This window comes from Carettochelys insculpta, chromosome 7, assembly GCF_033958435.1.
Source record: "Carettochelys insculpta isolate YL-2023 chromosome 7, ASM3395843v1, whole genome shotgun sequence".
NCBI classification, from domain to species: domain Eukaryota; kingdom Metazoa; phylum Chordata; order Testudines; family Carettochelyidae; genus Carettochelys; species Carettochelys insculpta.
Window position 1 is genome coordinate 46611735 of NC_134143.1, and position 12873 is coordinate 46624607.

General features: G+C 41.1%; 1 protein-coding gene across 1 annotated transcript in view; it reads left to right on the forward strand.

Annotated features, from left to right (window-relative positions):
- The window catches only part of STK32C (serine/threonine kinase 32C), a 247818-nt gene that overhangs the window by 87851 nt on the left and 147094 nt on the right, over window positions 1-12873 (forward strand). The window lies entirely within an intron of this gene.

Here is a 12873-nt window from a genome sequence, read left to right on the forward strand (position 1 = left end):
TATTCCAGCCATTGATACAGTTCTGCTTTTTCTTCATGATCTGCAGATAAAATGTTGGACAAAGGTAATGGCGCAAAGCAGCAATAGTTCAGGTCTTTTGAATGGGAAGTTTATGTTTAAAATAATTCCAGATGGTTCTTTTTGTGAAAGGACTGTTATCTGTAGCTATTGCAAGGCTGGGTTCCAATACCATGGAAGCGCTTCAATCTGCTGTGCCACCTATGTGCTAATAGATTGTATTCTTATTATTGTTTAACAGTGAGATTAATTGTGTGATTAATCATGGTTAATTATTTTATTAATTGTGATTAATTTTTAATCGCTTGACAGCCTTACTTAAAATGCACGTTGCCCTTCATGGCAGGAATGCTCCTTTTCAAAATCAAGACTTTATTTGGAGCACAGTTGAAACACAGAAACAGTATCATAATCCCACGATGCACTGCACACATTCAAAGAGGCATTATCCAACATTCCGAGATGAGCTGTTTGTTGTTGGTCTTTTAGACGGTCACCATTTATTTGTTTGTTTGTTTGTTTGTTTATTTTTACTTTGCAATTATAATGTTGGGAGCCACAAAGAAGTCCTGAAAGAACTGCATGTGGCTCCAGAGCTGCAAGTTGCAGACCCCTGCACTAGTGAAAAATATACCATTTAAAGCTCTGTTATACAGGGATATCCTACAGCATACCAGTGCAAAATGCAGGGTCAGTTATATTAAAAATTCTGAAAATTAATTAATCCTTTGGAATTTGTACTGCCACAAAAAAACAAAGTCTAAATCAGCACGGTATTGGGAACATTCACTTAATTATTTATAAGGAGAGGCCAGTACCTGCACCAATGCAATTGACTTCAGGCAGGTTTTCCTCAGAATTTCAGTCCTACTTCTGCAATGAAAGTCATTTTCCAAAGATATTTTTAGTCATTTTCCAAATTTGCCTGCTTCAGGAACACATTTAGCATCTGATAGTTTGATGAATCAGAAAACTAAGAGCACAGTTGGCCTGAAGTCTATACAGAATGTGCGGGTCTGCGGGGCTATTGTGAGGCTCAGTTCATTAATTTATGTAATGGATTTTGCAGTCCTCAGTGCCAGTGACAATTATATGAGAGCAGCACAAAACCAAAATTAACTCCCCAGCCCCAAATTAAGAGCGAAAAATACTCTGGCCCAGCTGAGTCAATAGAAAAATTGACTAATCCAATATTAAAATAGAGCAAGTATGTTTAGATAAGAATGCGTGCAATGACTAACATTTTACCAACCTCTTACAAATTCCAGATAATAATTCCTGACTGAAAAGCGTGATTGAAACAAGGACTAAGGTCTCATTGTGTTAGGCATTGTACAAAACTAAAAAACAGTCCCTGCCCAAATGAAAGTCTAAGAGTATGGCTGCACAGCAACATTATTTCAAAATAGGCTATTCCGGAAGTGGACAAGCTCAATGAATTTTTTTGCATTGGTCTTCACCACTCATTTGCCCCTTTTTCCAGATCAGGTATGAATGTGTTTAACAGATTGTTGAAAGACACCACAGTGCTTCTTGTAGTCTAGGAAATTCACACACCTGAGCCATTCTTTTTATGTCACAGGTCTAACGATCTGTCTCAGATTGAGGGGTCACAAGAGATAGCTGATAAAGCAGAAAATATCATAGAACAACCATAAATCCACAGTATGCTCACATCTTGAATAGTGCAGGGATCTAATTATACCTATTAGTATATATTGCAAACAGTATGAAGAAGGGCAACAAAACAATTGAAGGTCTGGAATAGCTTCCTTATGAGGAGAGGTTAAAACACTGGAACCTTTCAGCGTGGAGAAAAGGTAAATAAGGGGGATACGGTAGAGGCCTATAAAATCATTAATGGTAGGAAGAAAGTGAATAAGGAAGCGTTATTAATGCCTTTACATAACCAACCACTAGGGATCACCTAAAGAAATTAATAGGCAGCGGGCTTAAAACAAATATAAGGCAGTGTTTCTTCACACTGTACACAGTCAGTCTGTGCAATTTGCCATGGGATGTTGTAAAGACTAAAACAATAACAGGGTTCAAAAAAGAATTAGATAAATTAATGGAAGATTAGCCAAGATGGTCAGGGGCACAACTGTGTGTTCCAGGTATCTGTAGCCTCTGACTGCCTGAAGTGTAAGTGAATGATGAGGGATGGATCATTCAGTGATTGCCTGTTCTCTTTATTCCCTCCTAAACGTCCAGCATTGGCCACTGTCACAAGACAGGATGCTGGGATACATGGACCATTGGTCTGATCTAATTATAACTGTAGTATAATCCCTCAAGGTACGCGAGCGTAGCATCCCATGCAGCCCTCGCATACCTTGAATTTTGCATAAGTCGGGGAGGGCTTGGGGGAATGAGTTGTGGCCTGGGGTGGGGTAGGGGGTTAAGCCTGGGATGGGTTAGGACTGCAGGGGGGTGGAAGAGTGCAGTTGACATACTGCATGTCCAACCCTTTTCCCTTTCTAAATTAACATACGGCATGTCCAACAAGTCATAGATGGGAACCAGCCGGGATTGTTTCATGGTGTTTGCCAAGTTCCTCTTCATCCTTGTAAAGTTGATTTGTTTTGGGAAGTTGTCATGAACTATCGTTTCTATTTGTATTCCTGCTAGTGAAGAATACCTGAGACCATCTCTCTTACGTGTTTGTATAATGGAACTTGTTTCTGCCTCCTTCTTTCCTTTAATCTTCAATTGTGTATGTGATGTCGCTCAGGATATCTTTGCTTGCTTCATTTTGGAAGAAAAATGGTATGTTCCTGGGATGTGAGTAGGTTTGCATTCAGGCAGCTAGCTTGAGAAGTTACCCTACTACTTCACCCTCTGCTCACTACCCAAGCCCCCTATATTCTGCTGTGTTTAGCACTGTGTCTGAAGCCAATCTAGCACACATCTGTTTACCAGTACTGGAAAGCACGCTCCCATCTACAGGGTAGTTAGTTGCACTCCTAGAGCGCGTGTACACTTCACAATTAAGTGCTACATCAAAGTAGCCAAGAGAGAGTCCACACGCACATTTTCCCTTATTTCAAAGTTAACTTTGAAGTAGGGAGCCCAACTTCAAAGTCCTTACTCCATTCCTGGGAATGGAGTAGTGCCCTACTTCCAAGTTTAACTTTGAAGTAGGGTGTGTGTAGACACCCTATTTCGAAGTTGTTTACTTCGAAATACAACTTATTTTTGTGATATCAGCACAGCCTTAATGTAATATATTCCCTAGAAAGGAAATCACATTTATTTTAGTTACAGAGGATAAATTAGGGTTTAAATATAAAAGAGAACTCTTCATAAAAAGCTGTGATGGCAGTTTAATTGCATTATTAACATCCTTACTCTGTTCCAAGTACTTTCCTCTTTCACTTTAGTCAATATGCATTTTAGGCTGTGTACAGAGGTGGACCCGATCATGCAAACAGTTATGCGTTTGAATAGTTTATTTAAATGAGCAGCCTTAATGAGGTTGGGGGCAATATCCCAGCCCCAGTGAGTTCAACAGAGCCAGGATTTCATATGAGACTATCAGACTGGTTGAGTCCTGTAGGCACTACCACAATATAAAAGTGTCCATTGCACATTCTTAGGATTTGGTATGATAAAACTAAACTGCTGGCAGAAGTGATGAACAATTCTGTTGCATGGGACATATACATGATATGTAAGGAATTCTGCCCTTGAGGTTTTGGATTTCAGATTAAGGTGGGATGGCAGATGCAATAAAACAGAATTACAGGAACTATAATGGACAGATGGAAATAGCAAGAACTGGAAACTGTAAGGCCATTGAATAGGGGGACCTAGTTTAAAACTGCAGCAACAAGCGGAAGAAAAAAATACTGTTTTGAGTGGGTGGCCACTGCATTCTTGTTAACAAATAGTAAAGCTAAACAATTATTTGGGGAGGTTTAAAAGCATGCAGTATTGCTCCTTTTGCTCTTTGTAATCTGACAGTCCTCTGGGGCAAGAGGTGGATTAAACAAGCAATCTGTCTACAGCTTTGACAAAGATCAGACCTTTGTAATATAATTCAGAGTAGGGCTATGTCTACACAAGAGGGTTTTGTCAGCAAAATGTCTGTTTTTTCGACAAAATCTTCAGAGCGTCCGGATTCCCAAGGCGTTCTGTCGACAGTAAGGTGACAGACCGCAGCACTTTTGTTGACAGCTGTACCCTGCTCCACATAAGGCGTAATGCCTCTGTTGACAGAGATCAGTTAACAGAAAGCTGTCTGGACACTCTTGGGGCCCTCTGTTAACAGACAGGGTTTCCAGGACACCAGGCAGGCCTCTCTGTTGTGCTTTTAGTTGGCCGTTTTGCCGATATCTTCCAACAAAAACTTTTGTTAACAAATCCCTGTAATCTAGACATAGCCTAGGAGAATAAATATTCTGGAGTAACCCATACTTATAATAATGATTGCACTTGCAACAGAAATGGCCTCTGGGTTTCCTCGGACAAATATGATATATTTACAACCCACATCACAAAAAGAGCAAGAACAACACAATATTTTACTTTTGAAGACTCTTGTCTGAGAAATTAGGAATCATATCAACCTAACAGGGATAACTGGATATCAATAATATCTCCTTAAAATTATCATTATGTGGCCGACCTTTCTTACCTGGCTTACTCAAGTAACTCTACTGAGCTAAATATGGTAATGAAGTAAATAATGATATAAGAGACATGCTAAGGGAACATTCTTCTCTAAGTTACATGAAGGTAAACACAGGTTAAATCCATTCATGTTCATTGAATATCAGATTTATACTGAGGTGAGAGCAGAACTCTGTGTGTGTGTCATTTACCAAATGATCATATGGCACTTAGCACAATAGGGTTTGCATTTGATTGGGGCCTGTAGGCACTACCACAATGTAAATGTCAAATAATAATAGCAACTTGCAACTTGATAATTGATGAGCCTGATTCTGCTTTCACAACACTTTTTACTCCCACAGAACTCCATGATTGTAAAGTGTCTCTTTCTGACTTTCACATAGGTGGGTCCTAATATATTTAGCTTCACAGAACTCTGTGAGATAAGTACATAGATATTATTACATCCTTATTGGTTGATCTGGAAACTAAGATGCAGAAGTTGAATGTCTCTTTTTAAATAGTAGCCACTAATTTTGGGTATGTCTATTTTGGGGGTGCATATTGAGATACCTAGAGCGTGATTTCCAGATGTGTTGAACAATGTTACCTCTAATTTTTTTCATCCATGAGTGGAATAAATTTTATGGGCACTGAAGCATGTGTGGATGTATACCACCAGTAGAAGCACATGCCCATGACAGTCAGTGGCTGTGGGTGCTCTACTAGCCATCTGTGTGGTACCTGAATTTCTCTTGGATGTCCGCCCAGGCACTCAGGTTACAGGAAACACTGGTGCTGAACAACCACAGCTCACATTATTTTCAAATGGATTTGTGAGTGTTACATCTGAGGTTCCCCCAATGAACTTCAAGCCATTTTTTTTGCTGTTTCTGAGGTTCATTAGTGCCAGTAAATTGGCACAAAGTAGCTGCAACTGGGATCCGGTTTTGCTTCAAAAATGTAAGTGTGAGGGCTTTAGTTCAAGTTGTTAACCTGTTCATAAAAGAAAAGGGAATTAATCTGTTTTTGTTGATTGGCTTCTCACCTCTCTAGTAAGTGTAACCTTGAATCTATATTTCAGGGGAAGAGTTGGCCAGATTGAGCTTTAGCTTCTTTGTCAAAGTATTTGGGAAAGGATTTTCTTAAGTGTCTTAGGGCTTTGACTGCCTCAGTTTTTGGGTATCCAACAGGAGACTCATCAGCTGTTAAAATCAGGCACTTGTAAGGTGCCCCCCAGTTTGAAAAGCAAAGAGGGAATCACTGGGCCCTTTTGAAAATCTTAACTTTGGACTTGGCTAGTCAATATTTTAATTAATGAAGAGATGCAAAAGTGAGTAAATGACGTCACATGCAGCAGAGTCAAATCATTATCAGATAAAACTGAAGGTTTCTTGGGTGGCTTGTTTATTTGATTCAGATGACTTTTAGAATGTTGGTTGGTTGGTGAAAGTTTTTCTTGAACAGATGGCAGTAACATGATGGGCCACTGTTGTACATGGTTGACTCACATGTCGTTTAGCTGAATCCTGTCTTTAAAGCATGCTGTCAGGCACCTGTAAGTTTTGTTAGAACTCAGTCCTGTAAATGTATGTTCAGATGAGTAGTATTCGAATAGGATGAAAATGTGACTCTTAGGAGCCAAAACGAAGTGGGAAGGGAAAATTTCAGGCCCCACCCATTCCCTTTAGGGGAGGGATATTATATTAAAATATATACAGACAGCATAAACCAATATTTATGCCATGTGCTACCCTTCACTAACTACCTGGAAAGAAGCTTCCTTCCTCTCCCTAACAAATGTTCTCCACCCCATATTAAGTAGTCATCTTTGAAAGCCATCTCCTCATGAGATGGGTCACGCTGGTAGTGACTGCCGTTTCCTTTTGTTCACAGCAGGAAAGGGAATTGGAAAGTCAGTTGTAGTTTTCTTCTCTTCCTTGTATTTCTAAAAAATGTCCAGCACGAAACTAACCTGTGAATAGTACCGCTGAAATCCAAGTACAGTAAACCCTCAATTTAATGGACTAATGGGGGGGTCCATTAAACCTGAAAATCCTGTTAAATCTGATGGTTTACTTTCACCCTAGCACCCACCCACCCTCACAAGGCTCCCACAGCCCTGGTACCCCCGACACCAAAGAAAAAAAAATGCCAGTGACTCACCAGAGCCACTGCTGCCACCAGAGCGAGAGCTGTTGCTTGGAGACACACCATCGCTGGAGACGCTGCCACAGCTTGGAGCGCTGCCATGGCTTGGAGAGCCTGCTGTGGCTGGAGGCACCCTGCCTCAGCTGGAGACTCCATTGCAGCCTTGAGGAGCCGCCGCCGCCAGAGCCACCATGCACTCCTCTCACTAGGGGTGGGGTGTGTACATGAGTGCTGACCCACCCCACCCATGGTGAGAGAAGCACGTGGTGACACCAGCTGTGGTGAGCAAGGCCACAGTAAAAGATTCAGCTGCGGTGCACTGCATGACGGGAAGTGAGGACCCCTCCAGCTGCAGCAGCAGCAGCTCCAGAGGCTCTGTTAAGTCACCTGGGGTTTTTTGTGGGGTGAGGGTGGGATATAGGATTTTACAGACCCCAGTGAACTTCAGGAACAATGGGGGAGTGGCGGACATCCATTGTTCCCTAAGTCCTCTGAATTGGAGTCCATAAAATTGAGGGTTTACTGTAATAAAGGATTGGAGGACTGGGCTTGTAGGGCTTGATCCACTCATTCAAGTCATCAGAAGGGCTCCCATTTGGATCAAGGCCCTAAACTAGTTCAGCACAGGTCCTCAGGCTCTGGATTCAGGCTGAGCAGCTTCTGACACAACCAGCTTGGAAAACTGTGGCCAGGAGTGTATTTTCATGGAGGACTGATTAGTATGAGGGGTGGGAGGTTATTATGAGGGAGCAAGGAGATTTCTCCCAAGCTGGTTACTGATGGGTAGAAGGTGGCATAAATATAGACTTATAGTGTGTATATATGTATTTTAATGTCTGTCCCTACAGCGGTACCTTCAAAACACTGAACCTTTAGTTTTGAAGCTGCACTATATTATAACTATTCTAAGAACATGAACTAGATAGATTTGTGCAGAATCCTGGACCGAGAGAGAGAAGTCAGTTCTATATATGATCAGGTCAAATAATATTTAAAAATATCTGAGGATCCAAAATATCAAACATATTTATGCAGTCAGTCTGGTTGAGATATTTTGCTGTCAGGATGTGAAGAATGATGGTGCACCTATGGCTAGCATCTTTGGCTCATGGATGATGAAATGGGCCATATTTGGGTGAAGTACGTGAGATAATTTACATCTCTCATGAACAAAGTTGCTCAAAGCAGGATAACAAGTGGGGCTGGGGAAGTGAAGAAGGTGGGAAACTGCAGAAGAACCCTGCTCCTAATCTCCACTCCATTCATTTGGGGATGATTTGAGACAATGGACATGGAAGCATGGGAGACCATGAGAGAAACTTGGAGCAGAAGCCCTCTCGCCAGTTTCATTCTGTTGTAACTCCATTGTATTTAATGAAATTACTGTGATTTATGGTGGTGTCAAAAGAAAGCCAGGCTGATTCCTTTCCTGAAAGAGAAAAATATGAAAAAATAGGCTGCATTTCAAACTCTTTCTGTGCACTCTATAAAAATGTGCCAGTCCCAAATTCATCTGCCATCTGTCAGCCTCCTCCGTTTCATTTTCTTGCATTCCACACACCAGGACAAAGTCAGAAATGTATAACCACGCCAGCATGTTTCTGAATTTATAAAAGCTACATAGATATTGTTTACCTTCAAAAATGCCTCTGGATACACAGGTACAATACCTGGCAAGCGTACACTTCAGCCAAAGAGCAGAGTTAGTTAGTGGCTACTTTAAAAATCAATAGTTAATTTTGCCTACTGAAGAAAATATAATTGTCTACTGAAGTCTGTTTTCCTAGAATCTAAATCAATTTGGCAATGCTTTCTCCCAAGGTGTCTGTTTTTCATTCTCCAGTAGGGTTTTGTGCTATTGGGCAGGAATTTAGGAGCTCATGAAACTGGTAATGAATAATACCAGTGACAATGTACTGGACAAGCCACATGACCAAGTAATTTGTATTCACAGAATATCATGCCTGGCCTCCACAAAACTGATCAGAACCTCTATCCTGATGGGATTATCTAGACTCCAGACTAATCTGTAATGCAGTTGGCCAGTGAAAGGAGAGAATCTGGAATCCCAACAGTGGAACCACTTTGTATTTGGTACATCTTACTCTGCCTGGAGTAGCCTATGTGTTGGTTCTGCATCCGTTTTGTAGGTGACAATGGCTGGTGGAGGTCTTATCTCTCACTGAACCCCTGTGGAGCTGGATGCTTCTCCAGTTTGTGCACACCCTGCTTGGTTTCCTTAACTTGTGACCTGTTGTGCAAAGGAACTCACCTGGTTCCATTTCAAGAGGGCCCTACATACCTGAAGAGGAGGAAGAGGCTGGACTTCGCCCTAACTGAGGGTGAAATCCTGGTCCCAGCAAAGTCAATGGGAATCTTGCCATTAAGTTGAGTGAAGCCATGGTTTCACCCTGACTCAGCTCACTATTGTTAGTTTCCTCTGGATCCGTTCCAAGTTATTTAAAAGCATTTTTTTTAAAAAACTAAAATCTAGTTTATTTTTAGTGGAAATGTTTGACATGTCATAACAGCTTAGATTCCAGGCGGTATCATATTTTAAGGGATGTTGTTGATCTGTCAATTGTATAACTTAGTACTGCATTTTATATCTTTTCCATGCTCATTTTTAAATACACACCCACATAGTGCCTAATGAAAGCACAAGTGCGGTAGATACTTTTCAGAGTGATACAGTCTTGTTCCTCGATTTTCCATTTTCAAAATATTTCAACAATTAAACAACGTTGTGAACTAATCATTTGACAAGTCTCATTTTGGGTGCGCCTACACTAGCCAGCTACTTTGAAGTAGCTGGCACAACATCAAAATAGCACGTGTCACGTCTACACGTGCCATGTGCTATTTCGACATTGAAAACGACGTTAGGCGGTGAGACGTCGAAATCGCTGTTCCCATCTGAAGAAGTAGGACGTTGAAGTAGGGCATGTGTAGACAATCCGCATCCCACTACTTCGAAATAGCGGGGTCCTCCATGGCGGCCATCAGCTGAAGGGTTGAGAGATGCTCTGTCCAGCCCCTGCGGGGCTCTGTGGTCACCGCCTGCAGCAGCCCTTAGCCCAGGGCTTCTGGTTGCTGCTGCTGCAGCTGGGCGTCCATGCTGCGTGCACAGGGTGTGTAACTGGTTGTTGGCTCTGTGGATCTTGTGCTGTGTAGGGCAAGTGTGTCTGAGAGGGGCCCTTTAAGGAAGCGGCTTGGGGCTTTGCTGGCCCCTTATTTTGACGGGGAGCGCTTGTGTGTGTGGACGCTCCACATTTCCTTCCAGGGTGGCTCCTTGCAATGTTCCCCGTTGCTACTTTGACGTGGAACGTCAATGGCACCAGCCCTGGAGGATGTGTAGATGATACACATTGAAGTAGCCTATTTCGATGTCCTTACTTTGAAATGAGCTACTTCGACGTAGTGTGCTAGTGTAGATGTAGCCTTTGTGTTTTGTGGGTAGAAAAATGCACAAATGTCTGGTTTTACTCTTTCAAACTCTTAGATTTATTTTTCTTTGTATCGTGTTAGTAAATATTGATCCAATTCAGGATCATGTTGTGTTAGATATTGTATGCACGCACAACTGTCTCTGCCTAAAAGAGTGTATAATCTACTCTGTGTGTTTAATGAAAGCTGTAAAAAAGTCAGCATTCTGATGATACCTTGCTACATGTGTAACTGAGCAGTATGTTCTTGAATTGACACCCCTCACATTTTCATTACGAAACTTTTATTATCCCCCACACTTTATGCTGGTAGCACAATAGCACATCATAGAGTAGCCATCTTCTCTTAAAACTTATAGAATTGGAACTGGTTTATTGCAGCACTGTGTTTCTGACAGTAATCTGGGAATTTTTTCACGGGTTGAATCATATTCCTGATTATTGTAAGTTTCAAATATCCATTGGCAGAAACCTGTCAGGTCCATTATTAAACAGATCTTACCAACTGTAGTGAAGACATACAATACTTACATAAGAAATTTTAATTGTGCTTAATGGTCAAAGATGAACTGAGGCTGAAGGAACTGGTTCTAAGACCTGAACCTTATCCTTTCTCTTGCTCCTCTTAATAAATGAATCAGGCCGAAGTTACATGTTAAATTTTGAACTGATCTTAAAATCCCCACACTGAAATTTTTGATGAAAAAAGTTCACGTTTGTCAAAGCTTTCTTTAGACATTTTAATTTCTCCCTAAAAGCTGAATGATTTTGGCCATATTTTTTTGGTGCTTTGACTGAAAAGTTTTTGGTTTTAACCAAACTATTTTGATGAAAAGACAAAATTTTCCATAGAAGTAGATAATTTTTGCAAAAAAAATGTTAGGTCAAAATCCCAAATTTCCATCCTAAAAATAGCTCAAATGGAAAATATTTGACCAGCTCCAGTTAAAAAATCAAGAGCTAGATTTGCACTGGTATATACATCTGGTTTTGCAGCCTACTCTGAAAAACATAAAAATGCTAGCATTTTAAGAAGACACCTTTTAAACTGATGACACACAACTGCTGACCAAAAATTGAAATGTAGTCCAAAGATATGTAAAGGAAAAATGGCAAGTTGATGTATGTGATGTTATTGTACTCTGCATTCTATGTGATACGATGTATGGTTTACTGAACAGTTACTATAATTTGCTGCGCTGTTCTTTCTTTATAAATTAGTAAGGGTGAAATCCTTACCCTGTTCAAGTCAATGGGAGTTTTACCATTGACTTCAATGCAGTCAACATTTTAACCTTATTGTACGTAGTTGAAAATACCTACTTCCATTCACATTATTTTCAGTGAATTCTGTAACAGTTGTAGCATGATGCATCCTGCATATTTTATCAGGCACCTATAGTCATTCATTTATCACTTGTAACATATGTTGCAGAAACATTAGGAAACGTAGTAGTTGTTTATTTCTAATTTTATACTATGTCGAGCATGTGCCATCGATACATTATTAATCTCTAGGAAGTCATTTGTAGTGACTTAAAATAAAATATTCTAAGTAAGGAAAACCGTACCTTTTTGAAAAAATGACTGGCCACCAGAAAAGCTCAACTTCAGTTTAAAGGCCTGATGGAAGGTCACATAGCTCTATTACTTCAGTGAAGCTGATGTACTATAATAAAATCTCTCTCTCTCTCTCTCTCTCTCTCTCTGGGATCCCTCATGTCAAGTAAGATTTCCCCTTGGATGCCTATAACTGTTGAGTGCCAAGGTGAGAAATTAGATCAATTCTGGTGAGGAACACTTTCTGACACTGGCTGCACATGAGGTCTCTATTGGTGCCAACACCAGTGGCACCGATGTGGACCTGGGCATGCTCCTTCCATTAGGTTCTCTGGTCTTCTTTATAGAGACAACATTTATCTCAAAGTGTTGGGTACCATTCTTGATGGTGAGCCTCCAGATTACCCAGTATTCCACCTGCCTCTCTCAGGTGTCAGAATCAATGTTGCACTTTACCATGGTGTTTGTCAGGATGGTGTAGTAGTGCTTCCTCTGTGCACTACAAGACTTCGCCCTGCTCCTCAGCTGAGCATAGAGAATCTGTTTAGGCAGATGTGTGTCAGGATAAAAAAAAAGTCGTGCTAGGGGAATGGATAGCTTTCAGCATTGTAATGGAATATCAAAGCCTTTACCTCTAAGGCACCAGTTCAAAATTGGCCCAGATTGTTAAGTAAATAAGGACGTACACCCCAGAAGTATGTCTGGATGGCTGACTGTTGTCAATAAGAAAGGAATTTGGGATCTTGTTTGCTAAAGAACAAACATCTGCATTCCCAAACCACCTTCACAGTCCATTACAGCAGGGTCAGCAACCCCAGGTACATGTGCCAAGAATGGCACACAAGTCAATTTTCATCAGCATGCAATGCAGGAGGTCAGCCCAACCCCTCCTCCCATCATGCTGCCTGTGGGGTAACCAAAGACCAGCTAATGCTACCAACAACCGTATTTCAGCACTCCACCTCGGAAAGGTTGCTGACCTCTGCCTTATCGGTAGGGAGACAGGTAGGTAGTGTGAGCAGAGTGTCCAAGAAGTGAAACTTGCACTGTGTCTGCTTGTGCTGTGTGTATTTACCTGGAT